At 39.6% G+C, this 23,039-nt stretch overlaps 1 protein-coding gene across 4 annotated transcripts in view; it reads right to left on the bottom strand.

Annotated features, from left to right (window-relative positions):
* INPP4B (inositol polyphosphate-4-phosphatase type II B) overlaps positions 1-23,039 on the bottom strand; it is a 704,914-nt gene that overhangs the window by 56,842 nt on the left and 625,033 nt on the right. The gene's annotated exons all lie outside the window — the stretch shown is intronic.

Raw genomic sequence — 23,039 nt, 5'->3', positions numbered from 1 at the left:
GTTGCTTTCTTTTGAATGTTGTTCCCAACCCACCAAATTGATTTAACATCTACAGGGTCAACATGGGGGGGGGGGGGAAACTTGCAAAGCATGGATTTAAGGTAATCCTATATTCAAGATGTTTAGGTGACTGTTTCATAAGGTTCACAGTCAGAGGAGACAAGTCAAAAACCCAGTGTCTCCAGTACTGTGCCAGTAATTTTCCTCCAAACTGTGTTAGAGTCTTCAGTTAGCTGGTGGCATAAAAAAGCAATTCCAGTATTAACACAATAGACCAGCTTCTTCAGAATTCTGAGAATCCAGAACAAAGCACAATAACTTTTCAAAATGATTTAGTTCCATAGTTGATGTGAAGATTTTTAAATCAGCCATTTTAAACAGACTACAGGGTTCCTAAAATAAGTCAAACAAATGGCCATCCTTTGCTCATTTCTACCACATAAAGATAGTGCTTTCAGATACATAGAAATGATGATCCATAGAAATTTCACCCCTTCTCCTTATGGCATGCTTTTTAGAAGGAAGACATTTGATGATCTTAAATTTTTCAAGCCACCATTTCTATTTCTGTAATGATAAAACTTGCTTTATTCAGAGCACACCCCTATCAGTCCATCACTTTGATTGAGGCCATTTTTTTTTTTTTTTTTAACCTGACACAAATCCTGCAGGCCCAGGAATTCCAGTCTGGTTCTAGAAACATGCAGAGTTAGTAATGACTAAATAGGTGAGATTTCAAGATATAATGATAGATCCTGAAATAGCAACTGACCTGAGGGCCACATGCTCATGGTAGTCATGATAATTGATTTCTTCCATTTGTAATACAACTCAGAAATGTGCATCAGATACTGTTATCTAGGTATTTCGGAGAGGAACTACAACAGTGTCTAGGGGAGGGGTGTGTCCCATGAAGGCCTCATATAGAGTGTCCTGCTCAACTATAGTTTCCTCCAATGTAAATATAGCCGATAAATGTTGCTTTTGATACTCACTCTTGCATTACTCTAGGATTGAATTTAGATAGAGCAACTGAATCTCTATACTTATCTCCATAAGAGTATTCTTTTTTTCAAGCAGGGTTTAAGAAAGTAATCAGAAGGTGAAAGGTATAAGAATTTGCATTGTATTATTCCTTATATTAAATAGCAGCAAAAATCTAAATGATGATTAAAGAGAGGTAATCTGTCATATATTTATATATCTATATAATGACATGGAATCTAATTCCTTATACCTCAGATGGTAAAGAATCTGTCTGTGGTGCAGGAGACCTGGGTTCAATCCCCAGGTCAGGAAGGTACCCTGGAGGAGGGAATGGCAAACCACTCCAGAATTTTTTTTTTTTTTAACTCCAGTATTCTTGCCTGGAGAATTCCATGCACAGGGGAGCCTGGCAGGCCACAGCCCATGGGATTGCAAAAGTCAAGACACGACTAAGTGACTAACACACATACAAAGAGAATAAACATGCTGTATGTATTAACATGAATGGATACTAAAAACTATACTGAGCAAAAAGCAAAAAGATTCAGATAAGATAAGAGCAATAATATAAAGCCAAATGTGCAAAACTGTACCATATTTTTATGGATACATACATATAGAGAAAAATCTGAGAGTATAAAATACCAAATTCAGGATATTGATTTTCTCAGGGAAGGAAAAGTTAGGGATGCGAACCAAAGAGGGCACAAAGGAGATTTCCAGTCTGTCTAGAAATATATGTTTCCTACAAAATTTCTGAGACTGATGGGTTCCAACATGTTTGCATTTGATGATTTGTGCTTTTTTGTTGTTACTTGGAATTTTCATAATTCTTTTTAAAGAAAGCACTGAGCCAAGAATTTAGGAAATGATTTCTAATGCCAACTCCATCCCTGCTTTGACATGTTGTCACAGACAAGTGGGTTAACCCTCTGGCCCTGCTTCCTGAACTGCAGAGTGAGGACAATAACTCCATCATGCTTCATCAACTTGAGGTGGGAAACAATGAATAAAAGTCTTGGCAGAAAAGGCAACATTATTAAATTCTGTGTCAACTCTGAAAAACAGAGGAATATATTTGTAGTTCTTAAGAAAGAGCTCATAGCCTCAGATAGAAAGCTACTTTCTCAGGCAAAAGTCAGCATTTATCTACAGTAAGAAATATGCTCTGACACAGAACAGGTGCACACACAGTCATGATTCCAAACATTTCCCCAAAGCCAGTGACTATGCTCCTACCACTCCCTGATGGGACACAGCAGCTAAGTTCAGAGTCACTTTGCAGTAGCTATTTTTGCCCTGTTTTGTCAAATGGGATTTCTTGAACAACAACAGTTCTGAATATGACATTGACCTTATTCAAAGGCAGGGTGCTGACAAGTGAGAAGAATGAAGCCATGAACTCTCAGCTCACTGAACTGTGATGCTAATGAGGCCAAGGCAATAGCTGCATCACCTCACGGTCAAATGGGTTTTATGTTGCCAGAGAAGGTTCCAAGATGAAATGGAATTTACAGCTGCCTTCCCATCACCTTCTACCCAATTCTCAGTGGGGAGCAGGCACAACATTAACAAGGATCCCTCACACCCTCATTCTGGAGTCAAGTGGTATAAGCTCATCCCCATTGAAATCAGGACTACTTCAGGAATCAGCATCTAAATTTCAGCAAATCGGAACTTGACTTTGACCTTGGAAACTGTTTCAGGGTTATATAAGTGACCTAAATTGTTCCAGATAAGTGAGGGTCAGGCCTCTGTGAAGCAGAAGAGGAGGAAAGCTCTTTTAATCTCTTTACTTTAACATACAATTGACATGGGCTTCCCCAGTGGCTCAGAGGTAAAGAATCCATCTGCAATGCAGAAGACCCAGGTTTGATCCCTGGGTTGGGAAGATCCCCTGGAGGAGGGCATGGCAATTCACTCCAGTATTCTTACCTGGAGAATCCAATGGACAAAGGAATCTGGCAGGCTACACTACACAGGGTCATAAAGGGTCAGACATGACTAAAGTGATTGAGCAGGCATGCACAGTTGAGCATGGAGATTAGAAGGAGGATAAAGCTGTGAAAAGAAGCAGCGAAAGCAAAGGAGAAAAGGAAAGATATAAGCATGTGAATGCAGAGTTCCAAAGAATAGCAAGAAGAGATAAGAAAGCCTTCCTCAGCAATCAATGCAAAGAAATAGAGGAAACCAACAGAATGGGAAAGACAAGAGATCTCTTCAAGAAAATCAGAGATACCAAGGGAACATTTCATGAAAAGATGGGCTCAATAAAGGACAGAAATGGTATGGACCTAACAGAAGCAGAAGATATTACCAGAGAGGTGGCAAGAATACACAGAGGAACTATACAAAAAAGATCTTCATGACCAAGATAATCACAATGGTGTGATCACTCACCTAGAGCCCGACATCCTGGAATGTGAAGTCAAGTGGGCGTTAGAAAGCATCACTACGAACAAAGCTAGTGGAGATGATGGAATTCCAGTTGAGCTATTTCAAATCCTGAAAGATGATGCTGTGAAAGTGCTGCACTCAATATGCCAGCAAATTTGGAAAACTCAGCAGTGGACACAGGACTGGAAAAGGTCAGTTTTCATTCCAATCCCAAAGAAAGGCAATGCCAAAGAATGCTTAAACTACCGCACAATTGCACTCATGCCACACACTAGTAAAGTAATGCTCAAAATTCTCCAAGTCAGGCTTCAGCAATACGTGAACCGTGAACTTCCTGATGTGCAAGCTGGTTTTAGAAAAGGCAGAGGAATCAGGGATCAAATTGCTGGATCATGGAAAAAGCAAGAGAGTTCCAGAAAAACATCTATTTCTGCTTTATTGACTATGCCAAAGCCTTTGACTGTGTGGATCACAATAAACTGTGGAAAATTCTGGAAGAGATGGGAATACCAGACCACCTGGCCTGCCTCTTGAGAAACCTGTATGCAGGTCAAGAAGCAATAGTTAGAACCGGACATGGAACAACAGACTGGTTCCAAATAGGAAAAGGAGTACGTCAAGGCTGTATACTGTTACCCTGCTTATTTAACTTCTATGCAGAGTACATCATGAGAAACACTGGGCTGGAAGAAGCACAAGCTGGAATCAAGATTGCTGGGAGAAATATCAATAACCTCAGATATGCAGATGACACCACCCTTATGGCAGAAAGTGAAGAGGAACTAAAAAGCCTCTCGATGAAAGTGAAAGAGGAGAGTGAAAAAGTTGGCTTAAAGCTCAACATTCAGAAAACGAAGACCATGGCATCCGGCCCCATCACTTCATGGGAAATAGATGGGGAAACACTGGAAACAGTGTCAGACTTTATTTTTGGGGGCTCCAAAATCACTGCAGATGGTGACTGCAGCCATGAAATTAAAAGACACTTACTCCTTGGAAGGAAAGTTATGACCAACCTAGATAGCATACTGAAAAGCAGAGACATTACTTTGCCAACAAAGGTCCGTCTAGTCAAGGCTATGGTTTTTCCAGTGGTCATGTATAGATGTGAGAGTTGGACTGTGAAGAAAGCTGAGCACCAAAGAATTCATGCTTTTGAACTGTGGTGTTGGAGAAGACTCTTGTGAGTCCCTTGGACTGCAAGGAGATCCAACCAGTCCATTCTAAAGGAGATCAGCCCTGGGTGTTCTTTGGAAGGAATGATGCTAAAGCTGAAACTCCAGTACTTTGGCCACCTCATGCGAAGAGTTGACTCATTGGAAAAGACTTTGATGCTGGGAGGGATTGGGGCGGGAGGAAAAGGGGATGACAGAGGATGAGACGGCTGGATGGCATCACTGACTTGATGGACGTGAGTTTGAGTGAACTCCGGGAGATGGTGATGGAGGGAGGCCTGGTGTTCTGCGATTCGTGGGGTCGCAAAGAGATGGACATGACTGAGTGACTGAACTGAACTGAACTGAAAATCAACACTAAGAGTGATGAAATACGGGAGAAAAGTATCTTTTCAGTGCTTCTAAGGCCCTGAACCAACCCTCTCTTAAAGGGTTGCCTACCTTACCAATGACATTTTCAGTTTTTTTTCAGTGATGCCAGGTTGAGTTAGGGTTTCTGTCACTTTCAACCAAAAGCATTCTAAGGTACATATCTGGTTATATAGGGATTTTTAACACTGACTAGCCATATTGCAAATATGTAATGTTGCATTAGAGGTGAGGAATCACAAGTAAGTGGGAGAACTAATGGAAAGCATCCCATCCATCACTTCTACAGTGATGGTTTTAAAACCTCTTTGTTTTACATTCTGTGACATGGCTTCTGTTAAGAAGATGGTATCTTTGTACCTTCATCTGGAAGCTGGGTGGGCTTGTGACTGTGTTTACAAATAGAGTATGGCAGATGTGATGCTCTGTGACGTTGAGGTCACAAATAACTATGAAGCTAAAGTCTTATTCTCCTGGAGCATTGCTGTCTATATTCCCTCTTTGAGGGTATCGCCTATGGTAACCCCTGTACTATGTTTGCAGAGGCCCAAGTCACGTGGAGGGTCTTATTTAGGTATGCTAGTTAACAGCTTCAGCTGAGCCCAGCTTTTGAGCCATCCTAGCCCAGGTGCAGAATGAGTGCAGAAGCCTGTTACTGCTGCTAAGTCGCTTCAGTCATGTCCAACTCTGTGCAACCCTATAGATAGCAGCCCACCAGGCTTCCCTGTCCCTGGGATTCTCCAGGCAAGAACACTGGAGTGGGTTGCCATTGCCTTCTCTGGAAGAAGCCTGTAGACAACGTCATTTCCCAGTGATTTTAAGGGACACCAGCCATTCTTCTTTCCAAATGACATTCTTGGAGTAGGGAGAAACACCCTGACTGAACATCTAACCTACAGAACCTGTGAGCACAAATAAAATGATTCTCATTTTAATCAGTAAACATGGAATGATTTATTACACAGTAATAAATTACCAAAACAACTACAGTAAGAAAAAAAAAAACACCTTGGAAGGGACTGTATTTCTAAGTATGAAAAAAAGTAGGAACATATGATAAGCAATGCTTCTACAGTCCACTCTGGTTAGTACTACATTCTGTAACTTTGTGTCTTTTCTATAATTGATTCTGAAATAATTACAGTCAGCTGTACTAGCAAGCAAACAAATGCAATTAGTTGAAAGCCAATGAGATGTCTTAAAATTGTTAATTATGTTTTGGGGGGCTATAAAATCCTGAAAATTATGAAGAAAAAGCCCCACTGAGACCATCTTTCCTTGAATTGTATTTTCAATTTATAGTTTATGGAAAAAGCAATATTAGAAATCAAATATCAAACTCCCAACATGATCAGAACTGAATAATATTTTGGCCTATATTCTTGCATTGTTTCATCTTAAATAAATTTCAAGGTTGCATTACCCATAGTAAAGAAAAAGATACACTTCAAAACTAATTGTTAAAATATATTAAAAGTAATGTGTTAACAATTCTTTTAGAATTTCCACACTCACTCTTGCACATTGAAGGCCATGGGACTTGGTGTATAGGGAAAATATTATAACACATTCATATTTTTCTATTTTCTTTTTTTCCAAAGAAATCATTCATGATTTAATTTCAGAATCTCTGAGCAATCTAGAGTCATGTTGAAGGCTCAGAGATGGACTGTAGGTAGGTGATTCTCAAAAATTTAAGTTCTGCTTTCCTCTAGACATAGAGAGATTTTTATTAATGGAAATCAGAAAATGTGAGTATGAAAAGGGTCTTTATGCAAATAAATCCCCAGGTCAGTCTTCCTGAGAAGATTAGTTGCACTGCTTGGATTATTTTTTGCCTGCTTTCAAGTGGCCTGGGTCCTTAGCACTGAGGAGCATTGGATGGTCACCTTTTTCCCTTCCAACTCAATTTCCAAGTTCCCCACATGTCAGAGCAACAGTAAGAAAGTAGCTGTTGAGAGCACACTCTACACACACAAATCTGAAGACCTAGCAAGAAGAGAGTTCTCAAAGCTTAGGACTGAGAGGGAAGCAGCTTTGGGGGTAACGTCAGCACCCCAGCTCTCTGCCCATGTAAGAGTCAGGCCGCCTGCTCTTAAATATACCAAGGTCAAATGGAAGCCCAGAGAGGCAGACACATAATATGGCCTCCTCCGCAAAGGAAGGGCTCACCTCTGCCACAGCCCTCCTTTTTCTGATAATGAAGAAGGAATTGACTCCAAAACCATCAGAACAGAGGAAAGAGAAAAGAGAAGGTAGCTGACAAGAATGGGCTTCTCTCCAATGGCCTCTGAATTATCTCTTTAGGTTCCTGGAGGCAAGTAAGGATGAGATATTGAAACAGACTCACTGACTTAGAGAAAGAACTTATGGTTACCAGAGCAGGAAGCGGGGAGGGGAGGGACAGACTGGGAGTTTGGAACTGACATATCACACTGCTGCTGCTGCTGCTAAGTCGTGTCAGTCGTGTCCGACTCTGTGCGACCCCACAGACGGCAGCCCATCAGGCTCCCCTGTCCCTGGGATTCTCCAGGCAAGAACACTGGAGTGGGTTGCCATTTCCTTCTCCAGTGCATGAAAATGAAAAGTGAAACTGCAGTCGCTCAGTTGTGCCCGACTCTTCGCGACCCCACGGACTGCAGCCTACCAGGCTCCTCCGTCCATGGGATTTTCCAGGCAAGAGTACTGGAGTGGGGTGCCATTCACTAGTATGTTTAAAATAGATAACCAACTACTGTATAGTGCAGGGAACACTGCTCAATATTCTGTAGTAACCTAAATAGGGAAAAAGAAAACGTATGGGTATGTGTATAACCGAATCACTTTGCTGAAGCCTGAAACTAACACAACATTGCTAATCAACTATGCTTCAATATAAAATAAAAATTAAAAAAAGCACGAATCTTGAATGTTTCATACTATATAGAATAAAATAAAATAAATAACTCCTGAGGTATTTAAAAAGTCATAAATGAGCTAAAACAGAGGAAGACAATTTTGGAAATGAGGCTGCTTTGCAAGGCTCTAAAATGAAAAGAGGTAAAAGAATATAAGGCCTTCCTTTTTTTCCTTTCATATAGCTCTTTTTTAGCTTGATGTGACCTCTAGTTTGATAATCTATGATTCTCGTGTATTTATAATTTATTGACAGTAACAAAATGTATTAATCTATGCACGTTGCCATAGTTCATTTTTCTGATGTGCCTGATAAAGATAATTTTATCTTTGAGTCTTTGATTCATGACCCCTACCTGACTTCAAAGAAGAGTTGTGCTTTATCTGGAGCTGTATTCTGAAAAACTGGAAGCATGAAGAAAGAAAAGTAGTCGGGGAGGTGAGCTGGAATGTAATAAAGGCCCCAGCACTCATGGTTCTTGGAGAGGTGAAATGGTAGGTAGAGAGTGAATGTTTGGGAGAGTGATTTCTCAATAGATGAGTGAATTACACATGTGGAAAAAAGCATTTCAAAAGTAAAATAAGTTGCTGTCTCCTCTTTGATGTTTATAATTGAAAGTTGGAACTAATTTTTACTTGTCTTTATTTGTTGGGCACTTTACAGGATGTGGACTTCCCTTGTAGCTCAGCGGGTAAAGAATCTGCCTGCAGTGCAGGAGACCCGGGTTTGATCCTTGGGTTGGGAAGATCCCCTGGAGAAGGAAATGGCAACCCACTCCAGTATCCTTGCCTGGAAAATCTCATGGACAGAGGAGCCTGGTGGGCTGCAGTCCATGGGGTCACAAAGAATCGGGCATGACTGAGTGACTAACACTTACAGGATGTGATACTATCTTGAAACTGAATTCACAGGAAACTGGCATTAAATCAGGTCAAATTCAGACATTTATTTCCAAAAGGGAAGACAAGTCCTAAGATTTCTAATATACCCCTCACACCTCACTGTGGGACCAATGAATTATCCTAACAATGGTGGTTTCAGGAGCTCATCCTTATGAGGGTGCTACAAAATTAAAAATGTACTTTTTAAAAAAAGATTACCAGGGAAGCAATGATCCATACAGATAGCTATATGTTTAGATCCATATAGAGAGCTGGGCTTCCCTTGTGGCTCAGCTGATAAAGTATTCGCCTGCAATGCAGGAGACCTGGGTTCAATCCCTGGGTTGGGAAGATGCCCTGCAAAAGGGAAAGACTACCCATTCCAGTATTCTGGCCTGGAGAATTCCATGGGGGGTCACAAAGAGTTGGACACGACGGAGCGACTTTCACTTTCATATAGATAGCTACTGAAAAAGCTTTACAATCAAATTTAACTGGATCAATGTGTGCACACAGGAAGAAAAAGACTCTCTTGAGAAGCTCAAAGCACATACAACCGTTATCTTATCTGTCTTGCTGATGTTCGTAAGTGCAGTGTGACAACTTCTCATCCTGGAAACTGACACCGTGAATATTAACTTCCTTTCTCCAGTAAGATAATGGTAGATGATGAACAGGTACATAAGGATTAATTATTCTCATTTAGCTCATAATGAAATGGAGACACACAAAGCATCAAGTGATTCACCTAAATGAACTTTTAATTGAATTCATATCTTTGGATTTCATGCCATTTGGTGCATACTAAATAGACAGGTTTACTGGGAGTCCAGCCAATCTTCAGTGAGTGGTGAAGTCTAAAGAAAGAAGACCCCACTGGGAAGAAAGGAATGTAGAAAAATGGAAGGATGACTTAAAGGCTAGAAATATGAGTCTTGATCCACACAAATCGGAGAACAGGGTTGATGCATCTGATTTGTGAGGGGCATGAAGTGACAAAGAAGATGCAGAGATCAACGGTGACTTGAACAGGGAGGTGGCCATTGGCTTGTGTGTATGCGAAGATGTGTGTCTATCTTTGCTACTTGTAGCGTTGTTTGTATTTACTGCTGTGATTCACCCTACAAGTTAAGAGACACTAGAAGTCTATGTCTCGTTCTCATGATTTAGAAAATTAAAACTGAATAATGTTTTTTTTAACACTTTTTGAAAAGATACAGGACTGCTTTAAGAGACATATCAAATTAAAAAATTATCTTAATCTATATCAACATTAAAAATTTTAACAGGTCAGTACATCAGAGTCTCTTCTGCAATGAGCTGAAAATAAATTTTAAATTCAGAAGATCAGGGTCCTTCAACAGCAGTGGAATAGTAGCAGCATAAGAAGTGAGAAGAACATTTAACTGGGAGTCAGAAAATAAAGAATTTATCCCTGTTCTCCCATTAGCTGGGGGTGTGAATTTAACAAAATCTATCCAGGATACCAAACTCTTCATAACCAATTATAGGGTTAAACTACTTTAGTGTTAATCTTTAACTATGTCCTGAGGAACACGTATTCAAGAAGATGATGATGAATATTCTACGGGTTTTTGGTAGTTCTACAGTGAAATAAAAATGCTATTTTACATAAAATTAAATAAGTTTAGGTACTGTAGATTATGGCATAGTGGTAAAGAATCTACCTGCCAGTGCGGGAGATGCAAGAGACTTGGGTTGATCGCTGGGTCAGGAAGGTCCCCTGGAGAAGGGAACAGCTACCCACTCCAGCACTCTTGCCTGGAGAATCCCATGGACAGAGGAGCCAGGTGGGCTACAGTCCATGGGCTCACAGAGTCGGACACGACTGACCACACATGCTTGCAAGCACACGCTTAGATTGGGGTTGGCAAACTATGGCTTGCAGGCTAAACCCAGCCAATTCTGTGTTTTTATAAATACAGTTTCATTAGAATTCAGCCAAGTTCATTAATTTACATATTGTTAATGGCTTATTTTGCATTTCAATGGCAGAGTCCAGGAGTTATGACAGATCACATGGCCTGAAAAATCTGAATTATTTATCTGCAATCCTTTACATAAAATGAATGCTTGCTGTGCTACAGATCTTAAAATTGTCAGTGTGATCAAGTAAAGTCCCCAATCATTTGACTATACAATTCTTTCATTGCCCAACAATTATTAGTAGAAAGTACATTCTTTGGAATACTTTAGATTATTTCCAAGATCCAACTGTTCCCTGACTCTTCAAAACATTTGTTGTTGTTCACTTGCCAAATTGCGTCTGACTCTTTGCGACCCCACAGACTGCAGCACACCAGGCCTTCTTATCCCTTACCATCTTCAAAACATCCAACTAAACAAATGACCTAACCTGTCCCCTCACTCATTCATAATTCAACAAATATTTATAGAGTATAAGCTATGTGCCGGACAATAATTTTGGTTATTGGGAAAAAAAGTCAACAAATAGACAAGGAGCCTTGTCCTCATGAAGCTTATGTTTTAATGAGGAGTTATAGCCAAGCAAGGTACTTGACATATTGTATACTAGATAATGATAGATGTTAGAACATAGATAGAAAAATAAAGCAAGAAGGGGACCAGGGCATTAGAGATCGCAATTGTCAAGAGGGTGGTCAAGAGAGGCCTTACTAAGAAAGTGACGTTTGGAGAAAGACTTACAGGAGGTGAGTGTTTTACATGGTGGGAAACATATAAGGCAGAGGAAACAGCCAAGGGAAAAGTTCCTAAGAAACAGCTAGAGGTCTGTGTGTGGCAGAGTGAAGCAAGTGATAGAAAGAGGGAAAGACAAAGAGAGGGAAGGAGAGAGAGAAAGAGATAGGAGAGTGGAACATAAGATCAGGGGTTTTGCCAGATTATGGGGAGCTCTGTAAGAATTTAGAGATATTATAAGAATTTAGGGACATTGTAAGAATTTAGATTGTTACTTTGCAATAAAAAACAAGGGGCTATTGGATGGCTTTAAAGAGAAACATGATCAGATTTTCATCTTTAAAAGGTCACTGTGGCTGCTGTGATCAAAAAAAAACTATTGAATGAGGTGGAGAGAGGAAAGAGAGAGACCCAGAGAAGGGTTTTGCCATTATCTGGAAGCAAGAAGAACAAGGATTTGCACACAGTCATAGCAAAACAGGTGGAGAGAGCTGGTCATACATTTTGAAAATAGAGCCAATGACATCTTCTGATGGGCTGAAAACATGGTGTGAAAAAAAGAGGAGTCAAGGGTGACTCTCATTATTTTCCAAAACAACAAAAAGTTGGCAATGATTAAAAACTGAAATGGGGAAGACAGTGGGAGGAATAAATTTTTAAGGGCACAGAAGGAACAGAGCTTGAGGAGTTGAACAGGATGTATGAGTTCAGGGAAGAGAGATGGGCTGGGGATGCAGGTATGTGTGTCTATTAGTTGCTTAGTCATGTCCAGGAACTGTAGCCCACCAGGATCCCCTGTCCATGAAATTCTCCAGGCAAGAATACTGGAGTGGGTTGCCATTCCCTTCTAAAGGGGATCTTCCCAACCCAAGGACTAAACTCAAGTCTCCTTCACTGCAGATGGACAGTATGGAGGTGGATAATGACAGGATGGTATTTAAAGCAATGAGGCTGTTCAACAAGGGAAGAGAGTGGCCATCTGTGGACTGGAATCAATAATAGAGGTTGAAACACGGCAGCCAGTGGTGATTACAAGAGTAATCACAGAAAAGTCGGGGGGTGGCCTGGAAGACCAGTGATGAAAGAGGGAAAAAATAATCACGTCAAACCTATTACTAGATCATAGGATGAGGACAGAGCAGAGCGCTGGCTTTAAGACAGAAATACTGACAAAACCAGTTCCGGTGAAGTGATGTAGACCAAAGCTGAATAGAGTTGGTTTAGCAGAAACATGAGAGGAGAAAAATTGAAGATAGTAATCTCTGAATTGCATTTTTGCCTGCTTGGGGGAACATTTTCAACATTCAGGAAGCCCTTCATTATAACACAATTTTCCCATGTACTGCCAAACCCTTTTCCTCATCTTTTTATATGTCTATGCAATGCCAAACATATGGATAATACGTGAAAAATTCCTCAGCCATCTGAATGTTTCCAAATAGACATAAATTTGAAATAAAAAGCAAAATATTTGGATGACTAACTAGATTTTTCATTTGTATATCTGGATGTCTATATAGTATCAAGGTGGAGATGTCTGGAAAACAGAAATTATTACTAAATAAATTACATAATAGTAATTTATAGTTCCTATTGGAAGGATGATCATGTGTTAAGAAAATTCTTGAATCTTCTGCCATTTTATATCCTTACGTTTATTAGAAATGCAAAAACAGCCTATAGTATTCATATTATTCTTCGTGCTTAGGAAACTGAGACACGTTAATTCAACTTGACACAATAAATCAAGATCATCTCACACTGAACAGAATCATGATTACAGCTGAGTTGTTTTATATACACATTTCACTTAGGTCAATAAATGTTTGTTAAACAGCAAATAAATAAAAGATACTACAGTTTTACTATTCTGAAAATGTTCACTTCCTTCTACATTCATGTCAAGAGTATTAATGAAATGCAAAACACAGATTTACACTTTGATAGCTAAACGTGTAACATCTTACAAATCTAAGCTAGCGGGTCTCAAATCTTGGGCTTCCCTGGTGTCTCAGATGGGAAAGAATCTGCCCGCAGTACAGGAGACCTGGGTTCGATCCCTGGATTGAGAAGATCCCCTGGAAGAGGGCCTGGCAATCCACTCCAGTATTCTTGCCTGGAGAATTCCATGGACAGAGGAGCCTGGTGGGCTACAGTCCATGGGGTTGCAAAGAGCTGCACACGACTGAGTGACTAACACACACACACACTCAAATCTTATTGTTCAATACAGAGGGGGCTTGTTAAAACACAAAATGCTGACCCCACAATCCCATATGGATTTGTTTGAAATGATTCTTTTATGGATGAAGTGAGGAGAGGTGCTCAGTGGCAAAGGGTAGATTGTGCTGGTCCACACTGATTAGCTCTCACTATCTGAACCCTTTCCCATTCTGCTGTTAACAGCAGGTAGCCTCATTTCCCAGGCTACTTCCTGCTCTTTGATTTATAATTAAGTTAGGGCAATGAGGATTGAGAGGGAGATTAAGTAGGAGAAAGAAGCCAGAAACTAGTATATTTCTCTCTCCGTCTGTTTCTCTTGCTGTCTCTGGAACTGGCTGTGGCTTCTCCATGACTCAAGCTTGCACAGGGCAACTTCTCTGTCCATGGTCCCACCTTCTACTGGACAGTCCCCACCAAGAACCTAGATGGAGGTGGGGAAAGGCAATTTTTCTGCTCTGGGGCCAGCTGATCTAGGTCTCTTCAGGACCTGGGTTAGCTACTGCTAGATTCCTGCTATTGCTAAATGCTGGATGGCGACATCACCCTGGTTAATTTCTCCTCAGTTTCTTCATGTTTATCTCCAATCTTGCACAGTAAATTCCTAAAATGCTCAATTGCATGACTGGGCTCTGACTATTATGGCTACTAAGAATTTTGCATTATTTTTCAAGTTACCACAGGACAGTTTGGGCTAGCATATCCTATCAAATTCAGACACCTGTCTATCCATCTGCAGGTTAGTCATACCCTGATTTCAGCCTCAAAGTTTATAGATAATGGGAAGGGAGCAAAGATGAAACAGATACTCAGAAAAGGGAGAAAGGTGATGGGGTAAGGGTCTAACAGTGCTTTTTGTCACCCACAGCTGAAACTTAGTTGACAGAACTAAACAGCAGCCTCTGACGTCACTGTTCTGGGAATGCTAAGGGTCTATCCTTGTGTTCAGAAAGGGTCTCTCTATGTAAATGTGGACCTTTCAGAGGAAGTCTAGTGTTACCAGGTGTGGCGAGAAAGGTAATAATTTAGAAACTTACTTTGAAAGCTGCAAATAGCTAACCTGTATCAGAAAGTTCTTTCACTCAGTAGAAACAATCAAGACTGTTGACTTTTAGTTAGGGGTGTGTGTGCGCACAATTGTTGCATGTGTTTGTTAACGCCTTCTGAGATATTTGCTTTATTTCATTTCCTTACTTTATAAATTCAAGTCACTTGCAAAGGACGCAAAGGACTGGAGTACTGTGCTCAGTTGCGTCTGACTTTTTGCGACCCTGTGGACTATACCCTGCCTGGCTCCTATGTTCATGAGGTTTTTCAGGCAAGAAAATGAGTGGCTTGCCATTTCTTTCTCCAGGGGATCTTTCCAACCCAGGGATTGAACCTGCGTCTCCCATGCCTCCTGCATTGTAGGCAGATTCTTTACCAAGGAGCCATTGGGAAGCCCAAGGACTGGAGGCCAGGCTCAATTTAGGTGGTAGTCTAAGGGCAGAGAGCTCTGAAGAGCAGGGACAAGAAACACCCACCACAGCTTATTCTACGAAGTGAAGGCAACGTGTTCCAACTCATAGTGACAGCAAGCCATGTTGTGTGCATCAATATACGTGGGTTCCAATTGTAAGCAGTAAGTGGATGAATATTCAGAGACAGCTTTCTTTGTTTATGGAGCATTGGCCGTCGACCCAGCACATAGAGCTGATGCTGTCAGTATTGATTTCATCACACACTTTCTGGTCTGCAACAGAGCTCATAAAATAACGACTAACTGAAGAAAATATCCATTTAAGCAGCCTTAATTTTCACTGATAAACAGAGCAAATGTGGCACAACTCTTCTCTCTGATACATGTTCAGTATTCCAAGAACTGATTTATATGTGGCTCCTTGGCTTTATCCATTTGTAAGACAAGATACCTGTGGTTAGCATGTGACAGGGACTGCTCCCCACATTTCCTGGCTTCCAACAGTGTGCAGAATCCAACAGGGTGATAGGCTAAAGACGTCTGCCAAGACCTAGGGCTGATTTCTTTCAGGGCACAATATGTGCTATAAACATTGTAGTTAGTTCTTTTCAAGCAATAATCTGAAGTGTATCCGTTTGTAAACTCATTTCACACAAAGTACGATTACGAATTATATCTTAAGTACGATTACGAATTATATCTTAGTGGTTCCAGTCTTTTCATTTCTTCTAGAAACAAAATTCAATATTATCATTCAGGAAACTATTACCACATATTTGTTCAAGAAAAATTATTTTGATTTACTAGAGATGCATTAAGTTTGAAAAACTGGTTAAATTTTCAATGATGATATTTTCTTTTTTTAAAGATATTTTTCTTGATGTAGACCATTTTTAAAGTCTATAATTTGTTACAATATTGCTTCTTTATTATGTTTTGATTTTTTGACCCCGAGGCATGTGGGGTCTTAACTCCCCAACTAGGGATCAAACCCGCACTCTCTGCATTGGAGGCTAAGTCTTAACCACTGGACTGCCACAGAAGTCCCTCAATGGCAATACTTTAAAAAAACAAAGTATGAGATGTTAAGGGGTGAGTTGATTCATTCTCTGATCTAACAAAAGCCACTTTTAGATATTCAACACTGTATTCACAGTCAAGTTTTTCATTTATTTCTGGGAAATCGTCTCATTTGAAGGTTTTTCTTGTCCCAGTGGAGTCCTATTACTTTTTTTCTTTTAATGTTTCACATTATTTTGAGTTTTAATATCTATAATAATTTTCTTTCTAATTTTATCCTTAACTGAACAGCTTTGCTCCTTTATTTTTAAGTGAGAGGTAAGATAAATTGAAAAACTAAAAACAAAAAATGTTAACTGAAAATATAAATTCAAAGGAACAAAAATCAGTAAATTGCACCTTGTTAACCAAATCTTAGCTCAGCAAAAGTGAGCACTGGAATGTGTGGCATTCCTGCACAGCTTTTATAAATTATAGTTAAATAATTAACTATAAATTATTTTAAAGAGCTTGGTAAGATAACAAGGAAAACCATGATTGATCTGATTTTGAAAGTTAGTATGGTGGATGTGTGGAGAAGAAAACGGCAACCCACTCCGGTATTCTTGCCTAGAGAATCCTGTATACAGAGAAGCCTGGTGGGCTGCTGTCCATGGGGTCACACAGGGTCGGACACGACTGAAGCGACTTAGCAGCCGCAGTAGCAGCAGCGTGGATGTGAACGAAATCTTTTCTCAAGGTTTTTTCCTCTGAAGCCATCAAAGGACCATGGCAGATGTGATGACACTGGTGGACCAGCAAGGGTATAAAGACCAAGCCAGAAGTGCTCTTTGGACTCCTTTCAAACCATTTACACTCAGAACATCAAACTTAAAGAATTATCTGTGACCTTTGGTTAGAATTCTTCAGGTATTAAAGGGCTTCAGCCAGTCAGGGCAGCTTTCTTTTTCAAAAAACCAGAATACTACTCTTTCCCTTTCACTGAGGGTTCTGACTTTGCATTCTATGGGAAGCCTGTCCTCTGCTCTCTCTTAAGGACCTTTGCAGGCCTTCTGCTCAGTTCCAGAGGCTTTACCATGTACTCCTCCAAAGAATCTCCAGATAGGGTGGTCAAGGGCATGTGTTTACCTGAGTACCTTCGGCAATTCTATCTGTACTTTATATTTTGTTTCTCTTAGGAAACTAAATCAAAGAGAAAAAAAGAAAGAAAGAGAAACCTTCTCACTTGACCCTTGCTTTCAGCCTACTTTTTCATTTCTCTACTTTGCATTCACTTTAAGTTTCCTGAGGGTGGCTTTTTCTGTTTCTTTACTTGTACATCATGCGTTCTCTGCCTGAATGTTTGTGATGTGGTTTCAACCCACGCTTTTATTAAAACTACTCCATCAGATATCATCAAATACTCTTAACCACCAAATCCAACAGCTACTCTTTAATCCTCATTCTTCTTCCTTCAACAACACATTCTTATTCTAATCTTGAAGTTCTTTACTCATTCATTTATTTGGCTGCATAGGGGCTTAGTTTCAGCATGTGTGATCTTTGCTGTAGCACAGCGGCTTCTTTCTAGCCATGATGCATGGGCTCAGTAGTGGTCACTACTGAGGGATCTTAGTTCCTCGACCAGGGATGGAACCTGTGTCCCTTGTATTGCAAGGCAGATTTCTTAACCACTGGGCCACCAGAGAAGTCCCCACAATTGTTATTCTTGCTCACATTCTCCTAGTTGATATTCTTTTCATTTAGCTACAGTGATGCTTGATGACCCTGAATCTAAACATTTCTCCATTTTGTTGTGGGTTCCTTAGTCCTTCTTTCCCTATATTGCAGATAATCTCTTCCTATCACGTATGTTTTCTCATTTCCTACATGGACTATGTAGAAAATTATTTAAACAATTCCTCTAAAATTAACTATCCATAAAATATTAGTACTATAGTCCATGGGGTCACCAAGAGTTGGACACGACTTAATGACTGAACAATAACAATCCTATTCTCTTATTTCTGAAGATGGAAAGAATGCATACACACTTTTCTTTTTCCCCATGTGGAAGTAAAATCTGTGGCAATTCATGACCACACGATGAATGTCAGAAATGACCAAAGAGAAACTAACACTTTTTGGACAACAAAAGCAACAAAAACAAAAGTAAATTATTCACAGAAAGGATCAATACTAAAAAAGAGCAGCTAGTATTCTGGGAAGAGGGCTTCCCTGGTGGCTCAGACAATTAAGAATCCGCCTGCAATGCGGGAGACCTGGGTTCGATCCCTGGGTTGGGAAGATCCCCTGGAGGGGGGTATGGCAACTCACTCCAGTATTCTTGTCTAGAGAATCCTATGGATAGAGGACCCTGGTGGGCTACAGTCCATGGGGTCGCAAAGAGTCAGACATGACTGAGCAAAGAGATTTAGAGATAAGGTACATGATTCCTTGATCATGCCGAGTCTTGAAAGGGTAAGCTACTAGGGGCAGAGTCTTTTATCTTTCACCATCCATAGCAATAGGCACAGAGTCTTACACACGATATGGTCTCGATCAATGTCTGCTAAATTGAATGGGAGGCTTACAGCAACCACAACCAAAAAAATACAGGATGAAATATAACAACAATATTTTACTTACCCTCATCACCAACCTAAGATTTGTTCTAAAAAATATTTTGTGCAATCGTTATACTACAGTTGATGAAATATTTTTTGTAAGACAGGGATATCAAATACTGTGGAGGTAGTTGACATCAGCTCACTAAAGGCCCTGCCTGATCCCCCTTCTAAGCTCATAAGCTAGAACAGCCTACCCTTAAAGCACTCACACAGGGACCAATAAATGGCAGCGCTCCAAAAGAACTGCATGAAAATATCCTTCTCCTTTGATTAGGCAAAAAGACAAGAGAAGGGCATTATTATCAAAGAGAGAAATCAGAGATTGGAGATTACAAATTGGTCAGTCCTCATTTAAAGGGAAAAGAAAGCATTTCGTCTGCTCCTTCCATGAAACTCACTCAGGGGCCTCGAATCACGTGAGATGAGATGGTTACTCTAAATCACTGAGCAGTTTGTGCCAGCGATATACAGCAGTACTTTATTTTATTTTGCTAACCCACCACTTAAGTGTCTTAATGCTTTGGGTAGGGTATGAAAGGGGCCTTGAAAGGTTTCTGAGCTCATCAAACCCATCTGGAAGATCAGAGCCAGAGAGAGAAACATTCATACCTGCCCCATGGGAGTTTCCCTAGTTGATCAAAGGGGCCAGTGAATATCACAGGCAGGGCCTGAGGGGAAGTAGCTCCTGACGATTTACTGTGCCTTAGAGTCAAGGCAGCAAGAACAGCTGTCTGAAAGATGCATCGCTAAGCCAGGAAAATGGGAAGGGAGAAATCCACAGCACAATGTACCCAGACAGAACACAGACCTCTCAGCCATCAACAGCTCTGCCTGATACCAACCTCGGATGCATATATATATTTATATATATTAATATATATATATACACACACACATTCATACATATAGATGTATACACATATACATATGTACACAAATGTATATACACATATACACATGTATGTATTCCATTAGTGGAATACTCGGTAGGTGAGAATGGCCTCTCTCTCTCAGCAGATTCATGGGATCTAGAGCTGGGAAGTGCCTGTTACAGAGGAGGAAGCCAAGAATGGGTGATTCCTTTCCTGTAAATTTTGCAGAAACGTCTATTGGAGCAAGAAATATACATATATGTGTAAAAACATACATATATATCTCAATGTACATCCATACATACACGTATATGTACAGCTCTAGATCCCATGAATCTACTGAGATAGAAAGACAGAGACTGAGAGAGAGAGAGAGAGAGAGAGGCTATTCCAAGCCTTTCACTAATGGTCCTTCTGCAGATACAGAGAAGATGGAGTTGGAGGATAGTAATTCTTGAATTTGATTATTTCTTCCAAATGAACTTGAGACTTTCAAATAGATTACTCTATAAATCACCAGACTATGTTGAACACACTGAAAGGAAATGGAGTTCTGTTGTCTGGCAACTTTAACTTTACTCCCCTCCCCACTAAAAACTCCTAAGTGGTGTGTGTCCTATCGGTACAGCTGATAGAACTATTAGGACAAAAGGATTCTGCATGTGTAGACTGCTGAATTGAGACTATCAACTGAACCTACTACATATTTAACAGACTTGGAGAATATTTGGGGAAGAATCAATGTTTTAGACCACAAAACTTAAGTATAAGAAAAGTAAAAGGATGGTAACTGCTTGATTGAAAGTGAAAATTTGGCTAAAATGACTTATTCATTAACTCCTGATATTGCAAAACTAGGGGACATCCCTAAATTTAAAAAAAAAAAAGTATTTGGGGATAAAAAGGAAAGTTTTTGTTTCAGTTCAGTCGCTCAGTCGTGTCCGACTCTTTGCGACCCCATGAATCGCAGCACACCAGGCCTCCCTGTTCATCACCAACTCCCGGAGTTCACTCAGACTCATGTCCATCGAGTCCGTGATGCCATCCAGCCATCTCATCCTCAGTTGTCCCCTTCTCCTCCTGCCCCCAATCTCTCCCAGCATAAGAGTCTTTTCCAGTGAATCAACTCTTCAACATGAGGTGGTCAAAATACTGGAGTTTCAGCTTTAGCATCATTCCTTCCAAAGAAATCCCAGGACTGACCTCCTTCAGAATGGACTGGTTGGATCTCCTTACAGTCCAAAGGATTCTCAAGAGTCTTCTCCAATACCACAGTTTAAAAGCATCAATTCTTCAGCTCTCAGCCTTCTTTCACATGACCACTGGAAAAACCATAGCCTTGACTAGACGGACCTTAGTCGGCAAAGTAATGTCTCTGCTTTTGAATATGCTATCTAGGTTGGTCATAACTTTTCTTCCAAGGAGTAAGTGTCTTTTAATTTCATGGCTGCAGTCACCATCTGCAGTGATTTTGGAGCCCCCCAAAATAAAGTCTGATACTGTTTCCAGCGTTTCCCCATCTATTTCCCATGAGGTGATGGGACCAGATGCCATGATCTTCGTTTTCTGAACTAATAGAATTTGACTAGTTCATAAATAATAAAAAACCATGGTAAGTAAATTGATGGATAGGATATCCAAAATGGATGAATAAGTGAAAGTAATATGGTTAGAGGTTAACTTATCCTTTTAACACTACTACAAATTATCCCTTGATTTCACTATGAAAGAAAAATAGTAGATTATATAGATTAGGTATATGATCCCACAAAGAAATTTTTTCCTCCTTAACAAATAGCCTAACCTTTATTCCCACTCTTAATAAAGCTTTTTGGTTCTTCCTTGAATGGAGTGCAATCCAGTGATGCTTTGGGTTACAACATTTCTGCATGAGGAATAATCCTATATATGTCAGTATAGTTTCATAGATATGGTTCAGACTTTTGTTATGAAAAATAACCACAGTCATGTCACACCTTCATTCTGCACCAAATCTATGTAGTGCTGTCTCAAAACTATGCTGACGTAAAAGGAAACAGAATATCAGAAAAATTCAGTATGTTAAGACAATTTATTTCAACCAATGAAATAAAACTGATTTGATGCAAAAGTCCAGCCTGTTTTCAAGCATGAGATATATTTATATGTTTCTAAAACTGTTATTTTAATTAGTAATACATTATATGAGATCTCATGTTCTTCAAATTCTTAAAGCTTACACTCCCATGAAGAGTTTAAATGACTTGAATGTAGGGATTACTTTGTATTTCCTATCTGAGAAACACTTCAACAATTATTTATACATATTTCTTTTTTGGAGTGCATAACTGTTTATGTATATGGTATTAAAATCTTTCAAAGACTTCATCAACAACCTACTTTTTAATATAATGTGTGTTTTGAGTAGAGATGGTATAGCATTGGTTCTCAAACATTAGTATGGATCAGAAATCATCTGGAAGCCTGATTAAAACAGATTGCAGGGCAAGTGCAATAGATCTGCAGAGGGGCCTGAGTATTTGCATTGATAACAAATTTCCAGGTGATATTGATGCTGCAGGTACAAGGATCTCACTTTGAAAGGGCCCCTATAAATAGAAATCAAGTTGTCTATAAAAATTCTGGGAATTACTTCCAAATTACAAGTAACTGTGAGAGAATTATCCAGCAACATCCAAGTTATAATAAACTTTTCCCAGTAATTACTAAAGCAAGATAGTTTTATTTAGATTATTAACCTTCCAAGTAATTTACAAATCTGAAATTCATAAGTATGCTGACTGCCAAAAAATCCCTCTGTACTTAATTTCATTTTGGCATTAAAAATATCTTATGTGAAATAAAACATAAAAACAGCAGTAAAATTTTCTAATGATACATACATGGATATGCTTATGCCAGTATAATATTCTGAAGTAAAATCACTGTGTTATAAAGAGACCTAAATACTCTGCTACCTAAGCTATTTCAAACTAAGTATCAGAATACAGATCAATGAACAAATTGCCAGCAGATAGATGACAGGCAGACTTTAATTACAGCTTTTGGTAACGATATTTCCTACTTTATTAAAACCTAGTTTATTGTGACTATCTAAGTATCTCAACTTATTTATGTATAGTACTTATGGAAGAGCTCCAAATACATTCTTGAATCTGTGATTTTGGATTGCTCAAAAAGATGGCAGTGCTGAACAATGGCCCAAAAAACAAAATGTTAAACATATTTCTATAGACGTATACCCCAACATGTTCACATAAAAGTTGCAATAAGCATGTTCAATAATTTGTGCCTTAATTTCTATCACTTTTAATTACTTGTAAAATTTATGTTCTGATTTATATATATAGGAATATATATAAACATTCACACACATAGATCCTGATGCTGGGAAAGATAGAAGGCAGGAGGAGAAGGGGACAACAGAGGATGAGATGGTTGGATGGCATCACCGACTCACCAGGAGATGGTGAAG

The sequence above is a fragment of the Oryx dammah genome, unplaced genomic scaffold (assembly GCF_014754425.2).
Source record: "Oryx dammah isolate SB20612 unplaced genomic scaffold, SCBI_Odam_1.1 HiC_scaffold_12, whole genome shotgun sequence".
NCBI classification, from domain to species: Eukaryota; Metazoa; Chordata; class Mammalia; order Artiodactyla; family Bovidae; genus Oryx; species Oryx dammah.
The sequence above is the reverse complement of the archived record's forward strand: the minus strand, read 5'-3'. Positions and strand labels throughout refer to the sequence as shown.